The following is a 10,191-nucleotide window of genomic DNA, read 5'->3' as shown; positions in this document are numbered from 1 at the left end:
TCTTTCTTTCTTTCTTTCTTTCTTTCTTTCTTTCTTTCTTTCTTTCTTTCTTTCTTTCTTTCTTTCTTTCTTTCTTTCTTTCTTTCTTTCTTTCCTTTCCCTTACTTTCTGTCTCAGAATCATTACTCTGTATTGGTTCCAAGGCAGAAGAGTGTTAAGGGCTAGACAATGGGAATCAAGTGACTTGCCCAAGATCTCATAGGTAGAAATGTTTGAGCCAAATTTGAACCTAGGACCTGACATTTCTAGGCCTGGCTCTCAATTCACCAAGCCACCTACCTGCTCCCTTGACCTGAATATTCAATAAAAAATTTAAACCCAACTTGTCCAAAACAGGACTCATTATCTTTCTCTCTAAATCTTCTCTCTGCCCCTTCACACTTCCCTATTATTGTAGAGAATCAAAATTTGTAGATAATAATAACTATTTTACCTGATAGTAAAATTTGTCAATTAGCAATAAATGACAGATGATTAATGTTTAAAGAATTCTTCTCAGATATCTTATAAATTTGTTGATGCTTAGTTATTCAATCTTCAAGCCTTCATGAGCCTCAGACTACAGATAACCATGGGGTCTTTTTAACAAGGGTAGTGGAATGGTTTGCTATTTTTTCTTAAGTAGATCTTTTTATGAGTCAATCAAAAATTAAGTGACTTGAACAGGGTCACATATCTAGGTAGTGTCTGAGGCTGGATTAAACTAAGGTCTTCCTGATTCCAGATCCAGTGAAAATACAAAAAGGACATTCTATTATTAGATATTGAACAAATAGTAGAAAAAGAGACCTGAATGAGTACTGCACAATTCATCCTAAAGAAGCCTACTCCTGTGTAACTTTTCTACCAGTTAATCCTAATTTTCTTAAGATTTTGGCAAAGGTTGAATAAATTTGTTGCTGCAGGGAGGTGTATGCATTAGTCAGGAGTCAATGTAATGGAGGGATGGCATTCCTTTGTCCTCTGTCACTCTTGGATATGACATCTTTCCTTCCATACCCATGTCAGGACTTCCTTGCTAATTCCTCTTGTTTTCCTGAGTTGTCATGTTCCCCATGCTCAGATCTAGCAGCCCAAGGACTAAATCTAGCTGCTGAGTATATCTTGACAATCAAGATATACTTTGAGCTTGGCATAACAACAGTCCTCTTTGCATGTGTATACTCAGGGTGAATCTGTTGCTATCAATCTATTACTGTCAAATCAGAACCATGGGTCACCTCAGACCAACCATGTCATCTCTGAGTACAAAAAAACATCTACAAAAGTCACATCCCAGACAACGTGGTACTTTCATGGATAGACTTTCAACCACCAAACAAAACTGACTGTCCTCTTCTTTAATACTGTAATAATAATAAGAGCCTTTAATGAATGTTTGATAGGGAGAGAGAGAAAGTCTGTATGGTGAGTCTCTCTTCCAGCTCTCCCCTGGAGCCGAATATACTCTGGGAGACTTTGAGGGGGTGTCACCCAGAAACTGGGTGACCTGGATGGTCGTGCTGCCCCTTAGGAGTTGGGGGCGAGGCTTCCCCATAAGATGAGGTATGTGGTACCCCAATCCAATTCTGAATGAGGACGGAGTTCATACAAGCCTCCCCTGAGGTCAGTCAACTTCACAGTGAGTGGTCTGGCTCTAAGATGGAGGCAGCTAGACCAAGCTGTCATTCCCCTCTCCCTCATTGTCTCTCAGGCACTCTGGAACGCTATCTGACTAATGAATTTACAGTTCAGGAATTGGGGAAAGGAGTGAAGGGCAGGGAGATTTTGGGGTGCCCTCTTCTCTATTTCTATGGGGTCTCTCACTCAGGAGGGAATCTTTGGGGTTCCCACTCCCAAGCTTCTTCTCCCCCCTTCTCCTTCTGATTCAATTTCTATCCTTTTCTATAATTGTAAGTTTTTGCTGAAAGAGGGTCTCTCAGCAAGGTTGGGTAATGGGAGAAGGAGACTAAGAGATCACTCCTAAAATGGAGTCCAAAAACTTAGCTGACTCCATGATTGAAGTCTTGCTGGGTGAGATGTGATGGAATTTTTGACCAGGGAATCAGGGTTTCAATGTCTAAAGAAAGATCCTCAGGAAGCCCTCAGGACTGGCTCCAAGCTGGGATGTCCTCCTCCTCATCTGTCTTCCTAGTCCTCTTTTGGGAACACCTCCTCCTCTTCTTCCTTCCTCTGGAGAATTACCTAGAATTCTCTCTGGTCTCAACTATCAGTAACTGTCACCAACTGCCTTCTTCTGGCTCCTTTTGTCTCATCCCCCTTGCATCAATGCCATCCTTATAATACTTGACAAACCCTAAGAATAGACTTTTTGATACTGGACAAACTCTATCTTGTAACCAAGCAAATTTTACCACTGTTACAGCTATACCTTCCTAGTCTTGTCACAACTCTAAGTATGAAGGCTGTACTTTGGCATTTTGGAGTTAGCCTTGGGTAAGAGTCTTTCCCCATCATGCCATGACTTGTCCTTATGCTTCAATAGAATAAAACTTTATAGCACTTTATAGGTACTTCAGGTTATTCTTGTGTCCTATTTGAGTGGGTGGTCAACAGCCATTTAGGTGAGATGTTTGTTTATGAAAACCACCCTTACATTTTCCTCTGTTACTGGGGAGCCCTTCTATTTGAACAAAGCCTTTCATTTTTGAAGGATCACCTTGATATTGATCTTCCAGATACAAGATTTCTTGTAACCCCATTGTAGATAGGAAGTCCTTAATATACACTATGCCCTTTCCCTTTCTGCATCATGGGTTTTGTGCTCTATGGGGTTTAATGTCAGCCTATAAAAGTATTCACCTTCTACACAGATGGCTAATAATTTTAGTCCTCTCTAACAGTCCCAGGACAAAGTACATTAGCCTTCTTTGAGAATCTTTCGTCCTTTCTCACCTTACTTGCTTATTTGGGTTCAGGGGAGGAAATAGAATTTCTTGTTCTCGCAAATATACAATACCTTTCCTGTTATGATTTCTTTCCCATTCTTCTTTCTATTGAGATTTGAAGGTAAGGATCTTGTTTCTGTCCTCAGACTCTGCAAAGATTAAGAAAGGATCATAACCAGAAGTATTCCTAAATGTTTTTGGCATTAGACATCAACATAACATTATTCAGTTATTCAGTCCTATCCAACTTTGTCCATGGGGTTTTCTTGCTAAATTGGAATTGTTTGCCATTTCCTTTATCAGTACACCCCCATTTTATAGATGAGGAAGTAAGGCGAAAATGGATTAAGTGACTTGTCAAGATAACACAGTTTGTAAATACATGAGGACAGATTTAGACTCAAATCTTCTTCACTCCAGGCCTTGTGATGTATCCACTATACCACCTAGTTGCTCAACATACCACGCTCCATGCCCAATACTGAAATAATGCCATTAAACCTATGTCTAGTCAAGAGTAAAAGAATATTAGAGCAAGAAAGAAGCTTAGATATCATCCCACCCAAACCTATATATTTATACTATCTATATTATTATTATTATTATTATTATTATTATTATTTGAGGCTACTGAGTCCCACTGGGCTTAAGTGAGTTGGTCAAGATCTCTCAGCAATGACAGAACAATCTATTTCTGTTCATACAGTCTAATGCAATTCAGCAAGTTTTTATTAACTGCTTACTATGTGAAGATATCATACTAAAAGGTGGAAATGCAAAACAAAAATGAAAAAGCAGCTTTGTCTTTAAGATTGGGACAGGGAGTGGATGTGGGATTAATAGATCCTACTATGTACTCTAGTAGACTGAAGTTTTAATTTGAATGCTCTTCTTCCTATACCTCATACCTCAAAGTACTCTATATTTCTTTGTGAAATGTGAGCTAATCTAACATTACAAAGTTCAATAACGAAATCAATGAAATATACTATAAATTAATAAAGACGATTCTATTTCCAAAGTTATTCATTTGAGACACTTTCAGTATTTTTTTAGGTTGCTACCAAAGATCCAGCAGTGTTCTAGGTGACATGGGACACAAGCAAAAGCTATAGCATTGTCCTAATCCCTAAAGTCATGCAAGTCAACAAGCATTGATTAGATGACCCACCTACCTAGTGCCAGGCACTATGCCAGACTATCACAAAGAAAGGGAAAAAATAATCTCTTTTCTTAAGGAGCTCACAGTGTAATGGTGGAAGCAACATGCCAACAACTATGTACAAATAAGATATTGGCAAGGTAAATTAGAGATAATCAACAGTAGAAAAACTCTCATTAAGATGGAATTGGGAAAGACTTCATATAGAAGAGAATTTTAACCTAGGACATAAGGGAAGTCATGGAAACCTGGAAGCAGAGATGAGGAGAGAAAGATTGTCACACATGGTAGATAGCAAGAAAAAGACCCAGATCCAGAAAATGGAATGTAAAAGAATAGAAGGGAGGCCAGACTACTAGATTCCAAAGTAGGAGTAAGGCAGAAGATAACTGGGAAGCTAGGGGGGATTTTAAATGCCAAACAGAGAATTTCATCTTTTATCCATGAAATAATAGTCAGTGGAGTTTGTTGAACAAAGATGACTTAGACATGCTTTTTAGACAGATCAACTTGGCAGCTGAGTGGAGGATGTATTAGAGCAGTGATTCCCAATGTGGGCACTACCACCCCCTGGTGGATGCTACAGTGATCCAGGGAGGCAGTGATGGCCACAGGTGCATTTACCTTTCCTATTAATTGCTATTAAAATTTAAAAAAATTAATTTCCAGGGGGCTAAGTAATATTTTTTCTGGAAAGGGGGTGGTAGGCCAAAAAAGTTTGGGAACCACTGTATTAGAAGGTAGAGGGAATTGAGCAACCAGGAACTAGTCTGAAAACTACTACTACAATAATCCAGAGGTATGAGGTGATGAGTGCTCCCACCATGGGGGTGATAGTATTAGAGAAGAGAAGAGGTTTTATATGAGAAAAATTATAAAGGTAGAGTTGACAGAAGTTGGTAAATATTTAGATATGTGAGGAGTGGGGAAGAAAGCTAGGAGGTGAGGATGGCACTTAGGCACCTAGGCACCAAAGATTGGGAGAATGATGCTGTTAGATAAGCTCAGTTTTGGATATGTTGAGTTGTCTATGGGATGTGCTATGGGAAGTTAGAATATGACACTGGAAGTCAGGAGAAAGACTAGAAATGGACAAAAAGATATGATAATCATCAGTACCTATAAATTCAAATTTCATCCCTATGCAGATGATTCTCATATCTAACTTCTTATTAAACATCTTGACCTGCACATCCCATAGACAGCTCAGTATATCCAAGCAAGATAGTATAGTGAAGAAAAGAGAAGGGCTGAAGTCAGAGCTTTATGAGCTATCCACTATTATTGGGCACAAACTGGATGAGGTTTCAGGAAAGGAAACTGAGAAGGACTGATCAAATACATAAGAGGAACACCAGAAGTAAAAAGAGTCAACAAAATCTAGAGAGAAGAGAGCGTTAAGGAGAAAATGATGATTCATGATGTTAAAGAATACAGAGAAGTCATGATGGATAAAGTTTAAAAAAGGTCATTAGATTTATTGGTATCTTTAGAGACAGCAGTTTCAGATAAATGATGAGACTGGAAATCTGGCTGCTGAGAGTTATAAAGAAAGTGAGTCTACCACCTCTTCTCTGAGATGAGTTGAAGAAGGAGAGAGTGGTAGAAGGAATGAATGATTTGGGCTGAGGAAGATTGGGAAGAGGAATTCCTGGCAAATGTTCTTTTTTTTCTCAGTGAAATAAGAGGAAAAATTCTTATCTGAAAAGGTTCAGGAAGGATGAAAAGATTTGGAGAAATGTCATCCTAAGCGAGATAGTGAATTGTCTAGGGAGGTGTCAAACATCTTCCTTGTAGTGGAGGCTCCATTGAAATTCTGTAACACAAATATGTACTGGTTCAGTCAGCACATCTTTGTAATTGTTTTAAAGCTTCTTTCTGTAGTTTTTGAGTAGGAGTGAAAGCAGTAGGTGGTGGGAATAATTTAAGGTTGAGGTTTTGCAAGGAAAACTCAAGAAAAGAAGACAATGTTGAGTTGAACTGGTTAACCAAAGAGTCCAGCTGGGAAAGGGCAGAGAGTTCAGTCAGTGCAGGTGGCTGAGTTCAGTGTCTTTGCAAGGAATATAACATTATTCAAAGGACAAAGACATTGGAGGTCTTGGTGAGACTAAGAATAAGGTTAGATGTTGCAAGGTACAGAGAGAGGTGGAATGACAATCAATTATAATAAAGGAAATTTCAGAGTTCATGAACATGGAAGGAGAGAACCTAAAGAGCTTTCTTCATTATTATCAACATTATTAAATGACTTGTGTCTGCATTTGACATCCAGGAGTTCAGAAAATATACTAGTATTTTAAGAAAACTCCACATTCTTTCCTGGATTACAAATGAGTGTGGTCAGACTTCTGGGGACTAAGGTACTAGATTGAATAGTCTCCTTCTGCATCATAGACTGACTGACCCATAGAGCATTCTTTCTTCTTAGGGACATAGATGAAATGACCTACTGAATAGTGTGGGGAAAATTACCAACATACAACATAGACCTGAGGACGATATATAGACTTATGTATTTGGGAGAGGGGAAAGAAGAAAAGCAGTTGAATCAACCAGATGTGGGATTCCTGCCAAAGAATCAGTGAACCAGTCAGTTACACAACCTAGTGTAAACACATAGAACAAATCCAGTATTTTTCTGGCTATCAGAAAAATGGGCTATGATGGGCAGGTCATGGGGGAAATAATCTTTGTATATGTATACATTCATGAACAAACATGTTCAGAGATTTAGTACCAGGGCAGGATGTAATACTAGTTTTATCATCAACTAACAAGTCTCTTTTGCTCTCTGGCCCTCAGATTCATTTTTCCTTCTCTTGCATTTCTTGACTCTCATGCCTAGATTGTTGCAAGAACTTTCTAAAAACATTCTCAGTTGATTCCAGTGTCTTCGGCCACCAGTCCTTCTTGCATACCACTACCAGATTAATATGCCTAACATGCCCTTTTCATCAGGTCATGTCCCACTTGAAAAGCTTTGAATAGTACCATACTCTCCAAAGAGTAAAGTCCAAATTCCCTCATTGGACCATCAAATCCTGGTCCTTACTCTGGAATCAAGCCCTTTGATCCAATTGGTGCTCACTCACTTTGCCAAGAACTTGTTTCAGACTTTTCAAGCTATGTAGGTGTCCATCTAGCTCTATGGTGTCTCTGTGCCTGCATCCCTCCCCCTTCAAATGCCTTCCTCTCAGCTGGCTACTCTCTGAATCCTTCCCATCTTCTAAAATATGGCTAGAGTCTTAATCTCTGGGAAGCCTTTATCCTGCTGTGTTTTTCGTTCCCTTCTGATCTCCCCTAGCAATTAGCTATGCCATTCATTTGACATGGATAATATACTATCTTGGAGGGTAAGCTCCCTCTCCCTAACTGGGCAACAAGAAAATCTACCTCCGGTGGAATGATGGATGCTTATCCATTTCAGTCAGATAAAATATCAGCTAGAACGTTTCAAAGGCAATAGAAGGGAAACAAAGAAAACCCTTCATTTCATTATTCCTAGCTATTCTGTGCTTCTGAAGAGATGAGAAAGAATCTGATTTCCTCTTCAGAAGCCTCTCAGGGCAACTGAATTCAGTGTTTTTCAAAGGTGGAAAGAGAGGACAAAGTGTGTGTTTGGTTTTGGGACAGTGTGGGGCCAGGCAATGAAAACCAGAATAGAAACTGGAAAGTGAAACTCAGTGTTCTGGTTTTGGGCAATGAAAACCGAACAGGAAAATGGAAAGTGAAACTGATTCTTAAAGCATTTAGGGAAAAGGAAACTTGATTAGTGAATTTTGAGAGCTCTGACAGAGTCTAGATTAAGAAGAGATCTAAAGAATTTTTTTTGTTTTTTAACTAATATATTTTGTTCCCCTCCCCCACCTTCTTTTCTAAATGCCTCTCTTCCCTCTGCCCTCCCTAGTGAGTTATTCTTTATAGCAAATGATTTAAAAAAACAGAAAGAAAGAAAAAGACAATGAATATAAGACTCTGTCTGGAGCAGAATGATTTGGAAAATATTTAGAGGAAGCACCTTGATTTATTTAAAACCAGAATTACAAGAGAGAGAGATAATATTGTCCAAGGCAGAGGTGTCAAACAGGCAGCCCACAGGCATCATTTGGGCCACTACACTCCCAGTGCAGCCTGTACCAGATTAAAATGTAATTGGAAAATATTTGTGGGTAACATCATATCTTAAAACTAAGTCATCGTGTGGCCAGCAGGAATCCTTATATATGGATCAGTGGCTTACTTTTCTATTAGCATTTGGCATCCCTAGTAGCTTTAGGGACCTGAGAAAATATAGTATATCACCTGTTTGATTTAGGGATAATTTATCTCTCTGTGCCATGATCAGGAGGGCCAGATACTATATGTGCACTGGACCAATAGTATCTGCTTTGTTTTTGAGACTTGTCAGGTGGTCTTTGCCCTCACACCTTCCCCTTCTCTTAGAGCCCTAGATTCAGCCTGCTTGCCTGTGTGATCTTTACCTACACTCCTCTATCAGCCTTGACCTAACATATTTATCTGTGATCTCCTTTCCCCATGTCTTTCCACAGTGTCCTGGATCAGTCCTAGCCTAAGCCTGAGACCTCTGGTTTTTCTCTTTGCCATAGGACCTTTTCTAGTGCTTCAAATGTCAGACCAGACCCACCTAGAAATGCCAGCTCCTACTTTTTGATCTAGTTCTTCAGGCTGTACCTTGGTATGCTCCCACCTACTGTCTATGACCCTCTTGGGCCTGCTAAGACTCAACATCACCATCTGCCACCAGGTTGGATTTTGAGGAAGGGTCCTGAACAGTCTAATCACCTCCTTCCATCAATAGATTTCTTCCTAGTTGCTAATAATCTACTTTAACTCATTTCTCATTGTTTAGTATATTAGTCATACTCTCCCATCCCCAGTGATTCTGAATCTCTGGATGTCATTCTATAAATCTCTTTTTGTCTCTCACTACATGGCTCCCTTTTCCCCATCCCTCTGACCCAAAAGCCCTACAACATTGTCCTCTAGATCAGTCCTTTCCACTGTGCTCTCCAGAATTACTGCTCCATAGTTAAGAATTCTGATTTCATCTTAGACTTTTTTGCTTTTTTCACTCCTTTCAACTTCTTTTACTTGCAGATCTATCTCCTTCCTGGTGACATGGCACCCCTGGTTGTTTTTTCTAGCACTGGCTATAACTTCAGTCATATGACCTTCCCCCATTAGTCATTTTAGGGGAGTCAGAATTCTCTTTGCTCCTCTTTGCCCACTTCTAGATTTTCCTTTAAACTCTTTCAGATGTTTACTAACTATGTAAATCTGGGCAAGTCATTTCATCTTTGTCTGCCTCAGTTTCTTCAACTATAAAATGTAGAAAATAGTAGCACTTCCCTCCTGGGATTGTTGATGAGGATCAAATGAGATAGTATTTGTAAAGCACTATAAAGGATCATTTAATTAAGCAACTTCAGTTTATAGTCATTGTTCAATGTCTCTCTATAGTTTTATGCCTTCTATGTATAATTCTGTAGATATTCAGAAATTTAGTGATAAATTACAATTACAAGTAATAATTAGGCAACTATCTCTGAGAATCAGTAATCAATAATTATAATATGGAAAGTCCCCTGTGGCACTTTGCTGAAGGGAGTTTGTGTATGCCTTCAGCATTTTGGAATATATCCAAGAGTTTCTAAGCTAAGGAGTCATATTACCTTACCTGATAACCTTGACCATTCTTATTATCACCAGACATGGAATGGATAATTACATCATCTGCCATATACAATAGAGATATGAAAAATCATGACTTCCTTGAAAGAGGGAAGTCAGTTGCTGAACCCTCTTTGATGAGAATTACAACTCTCTGGTTTCCAGGGCAACGACATTATGGTTGTACTTTCAAAGATCAAAAAGATGTATTTGACCTCCTCATCTCCCCTTTTTGGAAGAGCTTTGTGTAATCTGACTGTGTTGCATAGGGTATAAAAATCTGTCAAAATAAAGAGTTCAGGGTGTCAGGTTTATACTAGGGAGGCCTATAGACCACTGATTTAGGTGAGACAGAGGATCACAGTAAAATCAATTTGGCTCAGAAGATTGCTCTCAGTATTTTTCTTTTACAGAGTTTAGCGGTGCCTGGCAAATAAAAGACTCCTCTCT

This window comes from Gracilinanus agilis, chromosome 2, assembly GCF_016433145.1.
Source record: "Gracilinanus agilis isolate LMUSP501 chromosome 2, AgileGrace, whole genome shotgun sequence".
NCBI lineage: Eukaryota > Metazoa > Chordata > Mammalia > Didelphimorphia > Didelphidae > Gracilinanus > Gracilinanus agilis.
Note: the sequence above shows the minus strand (reverse complement) of the source record.